Genomic DNA, 14,151 nt, shown 5'->3' with positions numbered 1-14,151 from the left:
GCCCGCACCTAAGGAGTGGGGAGTGATGTTCCACCCCTTTGAGAGTGGAATATTTTCAAAAGTTATTTAGACTACTTCTGTACAAGAGTTTTGTTTCTCCTCCCCATCTATTTATTTAGTCAATCATTTATTTATATAAGTATGGATTCATGGATATTTATTTTGTACTTTGAGTTATAATCCAATGCTATTTTATTTTATTGCTCAAATTGTTCCAGTTTTGGCCATTGGGAGATTTTTAATTGGCTCTTGTGTCTGTTTGACGTACCTTCGTTGATGTTTTTTTTTTTTCTTTTTTGAGCACTTCCTAACTTTCTGGCATTATAGGATACATCAGACTTGCCTTTATATTTCCTGCTTCACTCCTCGAGAGAGTCACTTCTCCAAGGAGCCCTGGTTTTTTTAACTGGAAAATGGTATTAGAAAACAAGATCTGGGGGCCAGATGTAATAGCAGCTCTTTTAAAACCAAATATTGAGTAGAAAAGAAAGTTTCAGCTCTTGTTTCAGATAGTACTGAATTAGGTCATTGTAATAATTTATTTGTTAATATTGCTAGAGTATAACATTTACCTGAGTGAATTGAATAGAATGATCCTAAAGGTAAAATTCTAGGAAATATTATTTTATTACTCTTTTCTGTTACTTAAAATAAAACAAACCACCTGTCCTTGATGGTACTTTATTTGATATATTGTTTTCATGTCCTTGACCAGAACCTGAGGCAAAACTCCAAAACATGGTAATTTGAAACAAGTCAGGATTAACCGTGGGATATTGCAAAGACTTTATACTCCATTAGGAAAATTAACAATCATGGAGTCTATGAAAGACAGATAATTCATATTTATGTAAAGAATAATGCATCACTAAGTATTTTAAATTTGTGTATCCATATCCAGCAGAGGATTGGGAGAGAACATTAAGGGAAAGCAAAAAAAAAAAAGTAAAAAAGAAAAAAAAAGATCATTGAACATAGTTATAATATCTGGACAGTAGTCCTAGCTGATTTTTTTTTATTCCAGAGGAATATTCCCTATTGGAGACCTGGGTTTTCTAACTCTATAACTGAGATTTTCTTACTCTGAGATATTTGCAGATAGATCAGACAATTCTTTTGCCGGAGACATTAAAAGGATTTGTGAGTGTATTTGTAATCTTAGTAGTACTGATGAACATTTCTTGAAATCTTATTTCTTAATTTTGCTTTTTGCCCTACCTTGCTAGGCAAGTAATCCCTTTTACTCTTTAGCCTCTACCATTTCAATAAGCAAGTTGAATTTTTACAGCTCATCAAGCAGCAAGGTCAGAAGAATCACAGGATCTGATAGGTGAATGCATAAATGTATGTTGATTGTAAAAAAACAAAATCATTTTCTAAGATTTAATCAAATGTTTTTTTCCTAGGCTATAGTCATCACTATTTGTCCTAATCTATTGTATTTTAATTTTCTGTCTCTTAGTTTAACTGTAAAGAATAGTCTTTTAAATCAGTGTAAATACAAAAGCTTCAAATTAAACTGATAGTGTGCAGTTGCAATTAGTAAGAGGCACAGCAGTAATGAGGAAGAGAACCAGGCAGGTAAACACTGAAGCAAAGGTAAATGAAGCGGTCTATAATGGATAAGTAAACGTGACTCAGTGCACAGAAAAACTGAGTGAGTCAGAGATGCCCAAGGAGCCCTAGAATGACAATAGCTTGAAAGCCTTAAGTGGGGGCAGGGGGAGCTGAGTGTAGAGATGGAGAAATAATGAAAGCAAGGTTCTAGGTAGGGGTTGCTGGTGAGTCCTGAGGCTGGCAAAGATTGACAGGGAGAATGCGAGAAGCTAAGTATCTTCTTGGGAGTTCAATGGAAGTGATAAGCCTATGCTTGAAGAGCCTGGAAGCACAGATCTGGGACATGGTGGAGGGAACTTAAATGTATTAAATGTCCACAGTGTTCTAGGTGTATTATGTCATTTAATTCTTACAATGCTTTTGTGTATTATGTCATTTGATTCTTACATCAACTCTTTGAGGGAGGGAATTATTAGTTACAGTATTACAGATGGAGGAAATGAGGCACAGAGAGGATTGAGAGTATGCTGCAGTCCACCCAGCAGCTAAGTGTAGGTAAACTCAGACAAGGGGTTAAAATTTGAATTTTAAATTTCAAAGCAGTTTGGGGGATCAAGGTAGATAGACAAAACCAATTATGTGTAGCATGGTTCCAAGCTCTTAGGGCCGGGGGCAGCCATCAAGACTCTTTTGGAGTTTCTGGGTAGAATTGGTTAAGAGAAAGGAGCTTAAAATGGTGGCTATTAGGTTTAAATAGTTTAGAGCTGTTGGAAAATGAAGGTTATTGTAGGCTGCTGTATTGAGGGGGCCTCCAAATGGACTGAGGACTCATGGAGATAGCTGACTAAAAAGTGGGCGTGAGGATTGACTGAGAGGTGGACTGGCGATATTTGGTCCTTTTAATTATCATTTCATACTCAGTTTGAACTTTTCAGGATTTCCATAGACTAAAGAGGGTGATTTTTGACTCTCCTTTTTTGGGAGGATAAATTTTAGGGGTTATTCTTAGATTCTGGCACACTGGTTGTTAGTATGTTAGTCCATTTGTGAGTGAGAAAGCAGGTTAATGAAAACCGCTGTGAATTGTAAAGATGTAGTATTTTTTTAAATGGTGTGTTTATGTTTACAGAGTAAATCTCAAGAGCAAATTAATTACATGTCTGTAGTTCTTAAAGTTAAGTAGGCTAAGTGGGGAAAAAGCATGATTTAATCTTGCTTTATTGCTGGCCAAATCTCTAGGCTGACCATTTTTTCCTTTTAATAAAAATGCTTTTGGTTCCTTGTCTTCCCATTAGCTCATAGTTGAGAGCTCTGTTAAGTTGTCTGTGAGACGGAGTGTATTAGGCTTGCCTGATTAAAATTGTTCATGAGAGATCAAGCAGACAAGGGACTTTTAGCATAATTAAAAAAGCACTTCTAGCCTTTAAAGACAAGATTTCAGAGATTTTGGAATTTATATCAACCTGTAGGGAACTGTGTTTATATAATTAGATTCTCGTTCTCTCATGAACCCTTCTTACTTAATTCACACATGATGTCCTTTCCTTTTATGGAATATCATCTTCTCATGAAGGAGACAAGAAATGGTGAGAAGAACCAGAACTTGAATAAAATGAAATGTTTCCCTTGAAAGATCACAATATGATAAGTTAAACAATCAGTTACCTCCTTTTGTTAACCTGTTTATTTATAAAAGAAAATGCAGGAGCAAAGTTCAAGATAGTAAAGGGAAAAATCAAAACAAATTGCATATCCTGTGTTCTCAGGCTGATCTGAGAAAAATTACACCAGCTATTGGAAAATAGTCTCCTTTCATTTAATGGATATCTTAGGCCAAATTTTTTTTTTTTGTCTTTTCATTTTGCAGTCCCAAACTTTCCATTGCTGGGCTCTGAAATCATTTAGTTATTATGCTCATTTTACTATCATGCTTCAGAAAAAGAAAAAAAAAAGATGATTACACTAAATGTGATTTAAAATGACTTTTTCTTTTGTCCTTTTAAAGCAAAGTCCACTGCTATAGACTGTTTGAGTACTTTATAGAGCACTTCAGTTTTTTTCCTATGTGTTTGAAAAAACACATTTTAGTGCTTCTTCGGAAAGGAACCCTTTCTAGAATAAATCAAAATGCTATTGCTGTAATGAGGCAGCATTTTAGAAGAACACTACCAAGGTGTGAACTTTTTTTTTTAACCTACATGTATAAGGCATTTATTTCATAGACTAAGGGCTTCTGAACATGTGAACGTTTCTTTAGAGGCATTTCCGTCAACCAGTAAGTAATGCTTTGTTTTCACCCAGAAGATTGCTTCAGAATATTTCTCATGTAATTAAAATAATTTTTCCATTAGCTGAGAGTGGTTCTCAAAGCTTCTTGACTTTTTTTTAAATTCTGTTTTATTTTGCATTTTTAAAAAGAATTAGTTCTAGTCTGATTTTAACATAAAACAGCAGTGTCCAACAGAAACCCAGGTTATTTCCATATCGGCTCTGGGTAAGAGAATAAGACAATGGAAGAAAGCCCCCCAAACCAAAATGTACCATAAATTATTCCAGTTATATATTAAGACTAATTTTAGGAACCTAATCAAACATACATTGGCCAGAAATAAAAATATTTTAATTTAAAATCATAAAGATTGAGGAAGAAAGGAGCTTGAAATTTTAAATGGTGGAAGTTTTTTCGATGTCTCACATTATCCACAGGAGGAAAGCACTAAACAAGGTTACGTCTTGAAGCAGTAAAATCTGTGAATAGTTTTGTTTGTGGGAGGAGGTCACAAAAAGGTTATTCCTCTGGCTTTCTTCTTCTTGACAAGTAATCAGAGTGGTTCACAGATCTCCTGGTTTCCAACCATTTTATAGTCTTGAGAATTAATTTTTGCATCAAATTATATATTACCCTTACTTTTGATTAAATGAACTGTTTTAACAGACCGCACAATCAAATAGGCTAGATAATAATAGTTGCTTCAATTAAGACGTAATTTAGGATGAAATCATATAGAATTAACAAGGTGTATTATATATATTATAATTGTGGCAGCTAGTATATCTCTGGCATAGGCAGTATGATTTCTTTTATATACAAAAAAAAAGGAAAACCCTTAAGTTTTCCTTATTATTGCTTAATTTCAGATACTGGTTAGTGTATCCATTTAATTGCTTCTTTATCCACCTGTCCATCATCCATTCATTCAGTCAATAAACATTTACTGAACCTTTGCTATGTATCAGATTTGAGTACGGGTAATACAGAGATGAATAACTTTCTGAGGAGATATTTTTTGCAGGAAACATTCACAAATAATTGTCAGTATGAATAGAGGGATGTACATGTAAAAGGAGGTACATCTAATTGTTGCTGGAATGTCAGAGAAAACTTTAACAGAGGAGACAATATTTAAACTTAATCTGGAAGGATAAAAGTTCCTTCACCAAGTGGAAAGTGAAACAAAGGGCATGCAGAAAAGTGAGAACGGCAAGTACAAATGTATTGCATTTTAAAAAGACTTGTCAATATTTTAGTATATCTGGAATATACAGGAGAAATAATTTGAAATCATGCTAGAAAAGTAGGCAGAAGGGTCTCCCATTGGCCATGCTGATGCATTTAGACTTTACTTAGGAGTTATAAGACACTGAAGGAAATGAAGCTGGATGAATAACATGAGAAAATTTGTATTTTTGCAAAATGCATTGGGCAGGATTATAGGAGATATTTGGAGAGGGAAGAAAGTGACTGCGTGGAGTGATCATCAGATGGCTCCTATTTCTTTGGTGAACTGGTAGGCAATCTTATATCATTGGGTTTTGGAGCCAGACAGACAACTTCAGATCCTTAGTCTGGAGATCCCCTTAACTTCCCGCAGCCTAAGATTTTTCAATCTGTATAATGGGAGTAATAGCTATCTTTCAGTATTGTAAAGTTCCTGTGTTCAAAATGCTTTGCTTGAATTTCTAGGCCTATAATAGATATTCAATAAATAGTAGCCATTATTATTAGCTATTGACCTCTTAAGAGCTTAAAATTACATAGTAAACATTGTAAGTACTCCTTTCCCTGAAGAAATTTGTGATAATTTACTACATGCAAAAACAAACAAGACAAATACACATTTTGCAAACTATGTTTATCTTTGAAGACTTCTTTATTGCTTTTCCTATGTGAAAGATAACCCGGTTGCAGATTGACAAGTATGCTCATTAACCTTGTTCATAGGCTCCTAAATACTTTAACCAATCAAAATGTTTGGCGTTGATGGCTCTTGGGCCTGATGAATGCGATTGCTTAGATTTCTCCCCAAGTGTAAACTATGTGTTCTGTTTTTCTAAGCAGTGCATTTAAGATCAGGAAACACTTTCCTTTCTCAAGTGTGCATTTCTCCTAATACCTCAGTTATCAGGTGATCAGTTGAGTTTCTACTTAACTCTTTATGTGACCGTGAGAGAGCTTTACCTTACAAAGCAGTCCGTTCCATGTTTGGACAGCTCCAGTTGTTAGAGTATTCTTTTGTGTAGCTGAGGCAGCTGCCTTTTAATTTCTGCTCCGTGGGTGCTTGTTCTCTCCTGAAGCCACATAGGCCAAATCTAATCACTTTCATTTTTCTCTGCTGTCAGCTGTTTGCCAAAAGCCATCATTCCTTTTTTCATGCTTCTCATTTGCAGACTTAGTATATTCTCAGATTTTCCAGGTTTTGTGGTTGTTGATTTTTTAAAAGACAAAGTTTTGTGGAGGTATATTTGACATACAATAAACTGCACATTTTTAAAGTGTGTGATTTTGATATATGTATATATCTGTGAAACCATCACTGCGATCAAAATAATGAATATACTATCACTCCAGTAGTTTCCTTGTGTCTCTTTATATTCTCTTTCTTCCACCTCTCCCCAGCCCCTTCAGCTCCCTCTCCCAAACCCCTGCAGTCTCTCATCTGTTTTCTGTCACTGTAAATTAGTTTACATTTCCTAGAACTTTATATAAATGAAATCATATAATACGTATTCTTTTTTGTCTGGTTTCTTTCAGCATAATTATTTTGAGATTCATCCATATTGTTACATGTAACAATAGTTTCTTTTTATTGATGAGTAATATTCTATCACATGGATATACCACAATTAGTTTATCCATTCACCTGTTGATGGACAGTTGGGTTATATCCAGTTATTGAGCTGTCAATAACTGTCAAGTCTATTGGCATAATGTTGTTATGATATTCCCTATTATCTGTTGATAAACCTATAAGCCGACTGAGCAGAAATTAAAAGAAAAAATATCTCATTCCTCACATAACTAAGTTATATTTTTTCTTTTAATTTCTGCTCAGTCGGCCTGTAGGTTTATCAATTTAATTGACATCTCAAAGAATGAGGTTTTGCTTTCATTGATTTTTCCTATTTTTCTATTTTCTAAGTCATTGAATTCTGCTATGATCTTTATTATTTCCTCTCTTCTGCTTACTTTGAGCTTAATTTACTCTTCTTTTTCTAATTTCTTAGGGTAGAAGCTGAGGCCATTGAGTTGAGACCTTCTTTCCTACTATAGATGTTTTATATTATATATTTCACTCTAAGTACTGCTTTAGTGGCATCCCATAAATTTTGATATGATATGTTTTCATTTTCATTCAGTTTAAAATACTTTTCTAACTCCACTTTTGGATTTTTCTTTGACCCTTTGGTTATTTAGAAGTGCCCTAAGTAGTTCTAAAATGTTCAAGAACTTTCCAGAGGTCTTTGTTATTCTTATTTAGTTCAGTTGTGAGCAGAGAACATACTTTGTATGACTGGAATCCTTTTAAATTTGAGGCTTGTTTTATGGCCAGAATATTGTATATCTTGGTTTCTATCAGTTTTTGCTTCATGTATTTTGAAGCTCAGTTATAAGGTACATAAATTTTTAAGAGTATTAAATCCTTTTGATGAATTAACTACTTTATCATTCTGAAATTATTCTCTGCATCCCTGGTAATGGTTCTATTCTGGAATCAACTTTTTCTGATACTAGTATAGCCACTCTAGGTTTCTTTTGACTAGTGTTAGTATGATGCCTTTGTCTAACCTTTTGCTTTTAACTTATTTGTGTTTATATTTCATGTACATTTCTCAAAAGCAGCATATTGTTGGGTCTGGCTTTCATAGGAGTCTGATAATATCTGCCTTTTAATTGATGTGTTTAGATCACTTGCATTTACTGTGATTATTGATGTGGTTCGTTTTAAGTCTGTCATCTTGCTATTTGTTCTCTTTGTTTCCATCTGTTCTTTGTTCTGTGTTTATCTTTTTCTATCTTCTTTTCTTTGTTTATTTGTATACTGTTTCTTTCATGGTTTCTAGACCCTCTAGGCATCCTGGTTGTCATCCTGGGTTAGCTTCAATTTATTTAAAGGTAAATAAAGACTTATGTCAACTTCTCACAGCCTGAAGTTCTAATGTCTTCTAAGTGTTTTTGACTAGTAATTTATATTTTGCTAATTTTGCTAATCCTAAAAAAATTGCATGCTAAATTTTCATTTGCCATAATACTTAGATGTTAACATAGATTAATATTGTAGATGGTGTTGAATGGTCCTTTTTAGGATGAACTATTGGCTTCTTGGCTCTTTGCATTCCTTGATGCAAGACTCTGTATGAGGAGGTGACACACTTGTAGCCTGGAAGTGCTTACTTATAAGAACCATATGGAGAGCATCTTGGAGAAACCAGCTTGGATTCCTAAGTTTATCATTATTTATCTGTCTTGATTCAGGATTTTTCTTCCATTTTATTTAGGGAAAGAGGAAAAAGGAGAGAGAGAAATCATTAGTTATTTTCTGTCTCCATCTGTCTACCCATTCTTTCCCAAATAAAAGGATCAGTGGAATATATTTTTCAAAAAGTTGAGAAACATATTCCTATTCAGTTTTAAAGAAGTATGTCCAATATGTTATCCAACATGGAGAGTGGGCATTCCAGGTCTTTGAATTTCTGTAGAAAAGAGAATGGCAGGATGAGGGAGGAGAGATGTGGTTAGGCTTGAGTAATGGTTATTTTATCAGATTTGGAAATAGGCAAATTAGCACCTATCTATCCTAGGAAATGGCAAGGTATGAGCTCTATGTGTGGGTTCCCAAGCGGCCTATACTTGAAATAGCTCCATTCACCCTGTCCTAGAACTAAGGAAAAGGAACTTTTCCAAATTCCTCCTTTCCTAAAATTTTGCCTTGCTTCTGGAGGATTTCCTTGAAGTAGTTTTGTCACTAGAAGATTTTTGTTGAAGTAGCTCTAGTTTCTAGAAGATGTGTAAATCAGAGTATTCTTGTTCATTCTGTATTCTAAGTCTAGCTCTTAAAATTTCAAAGAAGCAGAATGTGGTACATCCCTATTAAACGCAGGTGCTTTCTGCCCTGTTTACTTCAGACAGTTGAGTGTCTATAATTGTTAGGACTGATGATTTGTAAGCTGGTGAATGGATGCCAAAAACTAAATGTCTCTTGAGTACAGTGGAGCCTATAGTGTAGTCTCCATGAATATGAGGGCCGTGTGCCAACTAGAGCTGGCTTAGTTCTGCAAGCAGGAGCCTTTGCAGAAGGATTCATGGTAATTAACCAATTCAAAGTGCAATATTTTCCTTTCATTAATTTGGCAGAAAACAACTAAATATCTACAATAAGAATGTTTTTGACATTTTCATTTGCTGCTTGGAAAATAATGGATACTTTGAATTGTGCTACAAATGAAAAGTGGTAGGAATTTGTCATTTCCATTTTAACTTCCTAACAAAAAATGTGGATTATTTGATTAGCAATTATTTTTTTAAAAATTAAGTAGGAATAGTTGGCTGCAAGGGTGACCAGAATCAATTCATATTTTGAGGTGATTGACTGTTAGGAGATTCTTGGGAAGTTTGTTGGCTTAGACGCATTGCTTTTTATATCTCGTTCCCTGTCTGAGTTATAGAATTCCAGTTGGGTGTGATTGTTTCCTATCCTTCCTCCCTTCTCAAGTTCATTTCTACTGAAAATATTGCATAGAATTTCTCTCTCTTCTGTTTCTTTTGGGTTAAAGAAATATTTATTATCTCAATCAGCTCATTCTAATAATTGTTAATTTTTTACTTTTAAAAATGTAGTTAGGACCAGCCACCTGTAAAGAAGTATATTGAATAATTTTGGAACTAAGGGTCCAGTGATGGCAAATTTTTCCCTTAAGAATTATAGAAGTATTTATTTGTTTTAGCATATGTTAGTCTTCATATTAGTACTCTTATCTGTTGGTAGCATTTATCCTTTCACTAAAAATATAATCGATTTAATAATACTCATGCCTTTGATTACTAGGCTCCAGTTATTGAAAACTTGATGATTCCTCAATTTAACATTTTTCCCTCTTGCAATTTTGACACATTTTCTGTGTATATTTTTGCTTCTATATGGTCTTTATAAGTGGAAGTATTTAATTAGAAAGATACTGTCTTATTTTTAATATTCTTTTTATTTTAAGTATCAGAAATCCATTTCAATCTATCTAAAAACAGAAATGTGGAAAGATATTTGGATAACTCCTGAAATCCCAAAGAATAGGTTGGCCTCATGAGAAACTGGAGTTCTCCATCAGTAAAGCCATTAGGAGCCTAGGCAGTACTCTCCTCATCCTTTATGTTTGCTTCTGTCTACATGTCTCTCCCTTCTTCACACTCTATAAATTTACTTTCAGATGCACATGACCACATACAGTCACCACCACTACTCCTTAGTTACTCAGAGTCACCAGCCTAGACAGAGACCCCAGTTCCAGAAATCCCAAGAGAGAGAATATAGACCAGCTTGATTCAGCTCTTCATCTTTGATCTACTCAGGTATTGCTAAGAGGGCAGCAACATAAAGTACAAACTTGGCTGTTATGGCCCCATAACAGGGATGGAAAATAGAAGAGTTTGGGATGGATTTGTCAGTAACAACTAGCTTTTGGACTGTGTACATGGACCAAGACGGTGGTTTAATTCAGTAACATTTATTAGAAAATCTACCATGTTAAAAAGACTGGTAGATTTGGTAGACTTAAAAGCTAAAGTGAACATAACAAAGGATGAACCTCATAAAGGATGACACAGATAACAATGATGTAAGGCAGAACGTGACATTCTAGTAGAAGCTTATTCTTGGTTCTTTTCATTTGTTTCTTAAATATTTGCTTTATTGTGTGTCAAGTACTGTTCTAGGCACTGAGGCTACACAGTAGATAATTAGATAGGTTCCCTGTTCTCATGGAGCTCATCAGAACCTTGCTATTCAAAAATATCATTGTTTGACCAGGATCATCATAAGACAACTGGGAGGTTCTTAGAATTGCAGAATCTCAGACTCCGCTCAGACCTACTGAATCCGAATCTGCATTAAGATCTCCATGTGATGAGGCTGGCCCCATGGCCGAGTGGTTAAGTTTGCATGCTCCACTGCAGGTGGCCCAGTGTTTCGTTGGTTCGAATCCTGGGCGCAGACATGGCACTGCTCATCAAACCACGCTGAGGCAGCGTCCCACATGCCACAACTAGAAGGACCCACAAGGAAGAATATACAACTATGTACCGGGGGGCTTTGGGGAGAAAAAGGAAAAAAATAAAATCTTTAAAAAAAAAAAAAGATCTCCATGTGATTAGTATGCACAGTAAAGATTGAGAAGCATATTTCTAGAGCAGGGGTTGGCAAACTACAGGCTTCAGGCAAAATCCAGTTGATAGCCTGTTTTTGTAAATAATGTCTTCTTGGGACAGCCGTGCCAGTTTGTTTACATATTGTCTATGACTGCTTCCATACTACATTGGCAGATTTGAGTAGTGGTGACAGAGACTCTGTGGAACCACAAAGCCTGAAATATTTACTGTTTGACCCTTTATAGACTAAGTGTGCTGCCCTTTGTTCTACAGTATAAACAAATTGCTTGGAATGCACAACAGAGATTAAATTTTACTTGTTTGATTGTGAAAAGCTTACAGAATAGGAAGTGTTAGAACTGTTCTGAAAAGCAGTGGTTTAGCACATTTTAAGCCTGTAGTCTGTAACCCAAATGAAATACATTGAAGTCTGATATATAAAACATATTTAAAAATTGAAAAGAATGATTCTGACTTTGTGATTGATAGTATTATGAAAAATGGAGAATAAGCCTAGGAGATTTAAGAACGTTGGTCTCATTATGGCAAAATAGTAGTAGTTTAAATTTATTTATTTATTTTTAAATTTACCAAGGGCTTTTGAGGCACAATTGTTCATTTGATGCTAACAGTATTTTGAAGATTGCCAAGACATATATTTATATGTCTACCTCATTTATGAGAAAACTGAGACTACTAAATAAAAAGTCAAGTATTTTGCCAATGAGTGTACCAGTATGGAGCTGGAACTAGGATCTAGGCCTTCTTTCTGATGAAACTAATTGAACTTCACTGAAGCAAAGGGATCTAAGAGATTCAATAGTTAGCTCCTAGCACACCATCCATCTTTCATGACAAGCTTCAATCCAGAGCACTCTGCTTTTGTATATCGTAAGGATTATATTACTTGCAAGATTTCTTTTGAATGTCTTGGAAACGTAATTTTATTCTCTTAAATACTTTTTTCTCTTGTTGAAAATTATAGTGGTCACTCTGAACAGATAGAATATTTCTGTTGTTGTAAGACAGTGAAGATTTGAATACAGATGATCACTTGCTTGAACAGCCATAAGTGATAAATAAATTAAGAGAACCAGGAAAAGTGAGTGAACCTGGTAACCTAAGTCAGCTAAGGTTTGGGACTTTGTGGGTTCTCAGTGTGATTATCATCTTGGCACTACAAGTGGGCTATGAGTTGGAAGCTACCGCTTGGACAGGAATTGTAACTTTGTGGGAGGCTCCAAAGAGACTGAGGGCTTTGAAAGAGGAAGAGACATCAAGTCTACTTCTCTATTGTAGAAAGCAAATGTAAAGTAGCTGCGAAGCAGCCATGAAGATAACATCTACTACATGGTAGCTTAAAAGAGGCCATGGAGATGTCTAGCTTCCCAGAGTACAATTAGTTTGCAAGTGGATTTAGTTCAGGCAAACCAAAAAGATCAGAGGCAAATAGTTGAGGGATGGAATTGCCACCTCCAGGAATTGAGAGGGAAGAATGTCTAGAGACCTCATACCCTAGAATCAGACAAGGAATTAGATATTGAGGTTCCCAGAAAATCTGAAAACAATTGCCAATTTATGTCTATCTCCACATACGCACACAAACACACACACAGGCGTTTGATTATAATTACATTTTATGACTGTGTTGATATAAGGACAAATATATTAAGAAAAGTTAAACATTCTCTTTGACCTAAATTTTTAGTTACTCTTCTGATTTTAAGTGAAATTAAAACATTTTTGTGGGCCCCTGAAAGTATTATGGGCCCCAGGCACTGTGCTTAGTGGATAAGTCGGCCCTGTCTATCTCCAAGCATTTGCTTGAGTTAGTATATCAAGTATTTAAATCAACTGAGAAACTCATGCTTGGCAAAAAATATGCTTCCTTTGTGGGACTCACCATTTCATGTAAATGTTTTAAAAATTTTAAAGACTTTGTGATGTTTATTTTGATTTCCCATTTAAATCTCTCATTTGTCTGGGGAACAGGTAGATATTTCCATAGTCTTTAAATATGGGTAAGAAGACCTTTGTGCTTCCGAAGGTTGAGATCAGACCAACTTGAGAAATTGGGAAATGAGGACAATTCTGATAATGTGAGGTTTTTCTTTTCTATTCTTTTTATTTTGCCTTAAATAAAAATAAACAAACCTCCTTTAGCAGTGTGAAAGGCAGTATGGCAGCAGAGTATTGCTGATGTTTTGCTTGTGCTATTATTTTTCATGAAAAGGAAAGTAAGTATGAGAGGAAAGAATTTAAATTTAAAACATTTTTGCTTAAATTTCAGAAACTCTATAAAACTTATTAATATTTTCAAAGTGTTCCATCCTCATTATAAGGTCTTAAATTAAAAAATATTTTATCAAAATTATTTTGCAGTATATGTCAATTTAACTCAGGCTCAAAAATTATACAAATTGAGGGTGGGTAGAGAAGACAAATAGAAATTAAGAGAATGAGAAAAAACAAGAATCATTTAAAATAATATGGACAAGAGCATCTGCTACTGGCCTTGATAGAGTAACTAGGACTGGTCTAACCCTCCTCCCATAAACTGATAAAAGTGAAGAAAATATATGAGGCAACTGTTCTCGGGCATTGGACAACAAGCAGTACAAGACTGTGGTTATTAAAAGAGTGCACACTCATAAGAAGAGCCCCATGTCTGCCCTGGCTTTCTGCCTAGAGATAATTTCCTGACTGTGACACAGGGATATGGAGTCCAAGCAGAAACAGTGGTGCCTCTGACCTCAGAAAGCAGAGATCAGAGTTTAGGGCAGTTGAAACAGCTGGAATCTGGAGCAGTGCACCAGAAAGGAGAAAGGTATACAGAAATGGGCGTCCAGAATTCTAAATGTGGGTTCCCCATGAGTCCTTAGCTGAGAGATGGACTTCATATGTATCAAAAGAGAATCTGTGAGCTTACTAGGGATCTGGAAATGGAAAGACATATT

The 14,151-nt window shown here is 35.1% G+C and overlaps 1 protein-coding gene across 16 annotated transcripts in view; it reads left to right on the top strand.

Annotated features, from left to right (window-relative positions):
• RFX3 (regulatory factor X3) overlaps nucleotides 1-14,151 on the top strand; it is a 264,606-nt gene that overhangs the window by 69,177 nt on the left and 181,278 nt on the right. The gene's annotated exons all lie outside the window — the stretch shown is intronic.

Source organism: Equus caballus, chromosome 23 (genome assembly GCF_041296265.1).
Source record: "Equus caballus isolate H_3958 breed thoroughbred chromosome 23, TB-T2T, whole genome shotgun sequence".
Lineage (NCBI taxonomy): Eukaryota > Metazoa > Chordata > Mammalia > Perissodactyla > Equidae > Equus > Equus caballus.
Note: the sequence above shows the minus strand (reverse complement) of the source record. Positions and strands in the feature narration are given on the sequence as shown.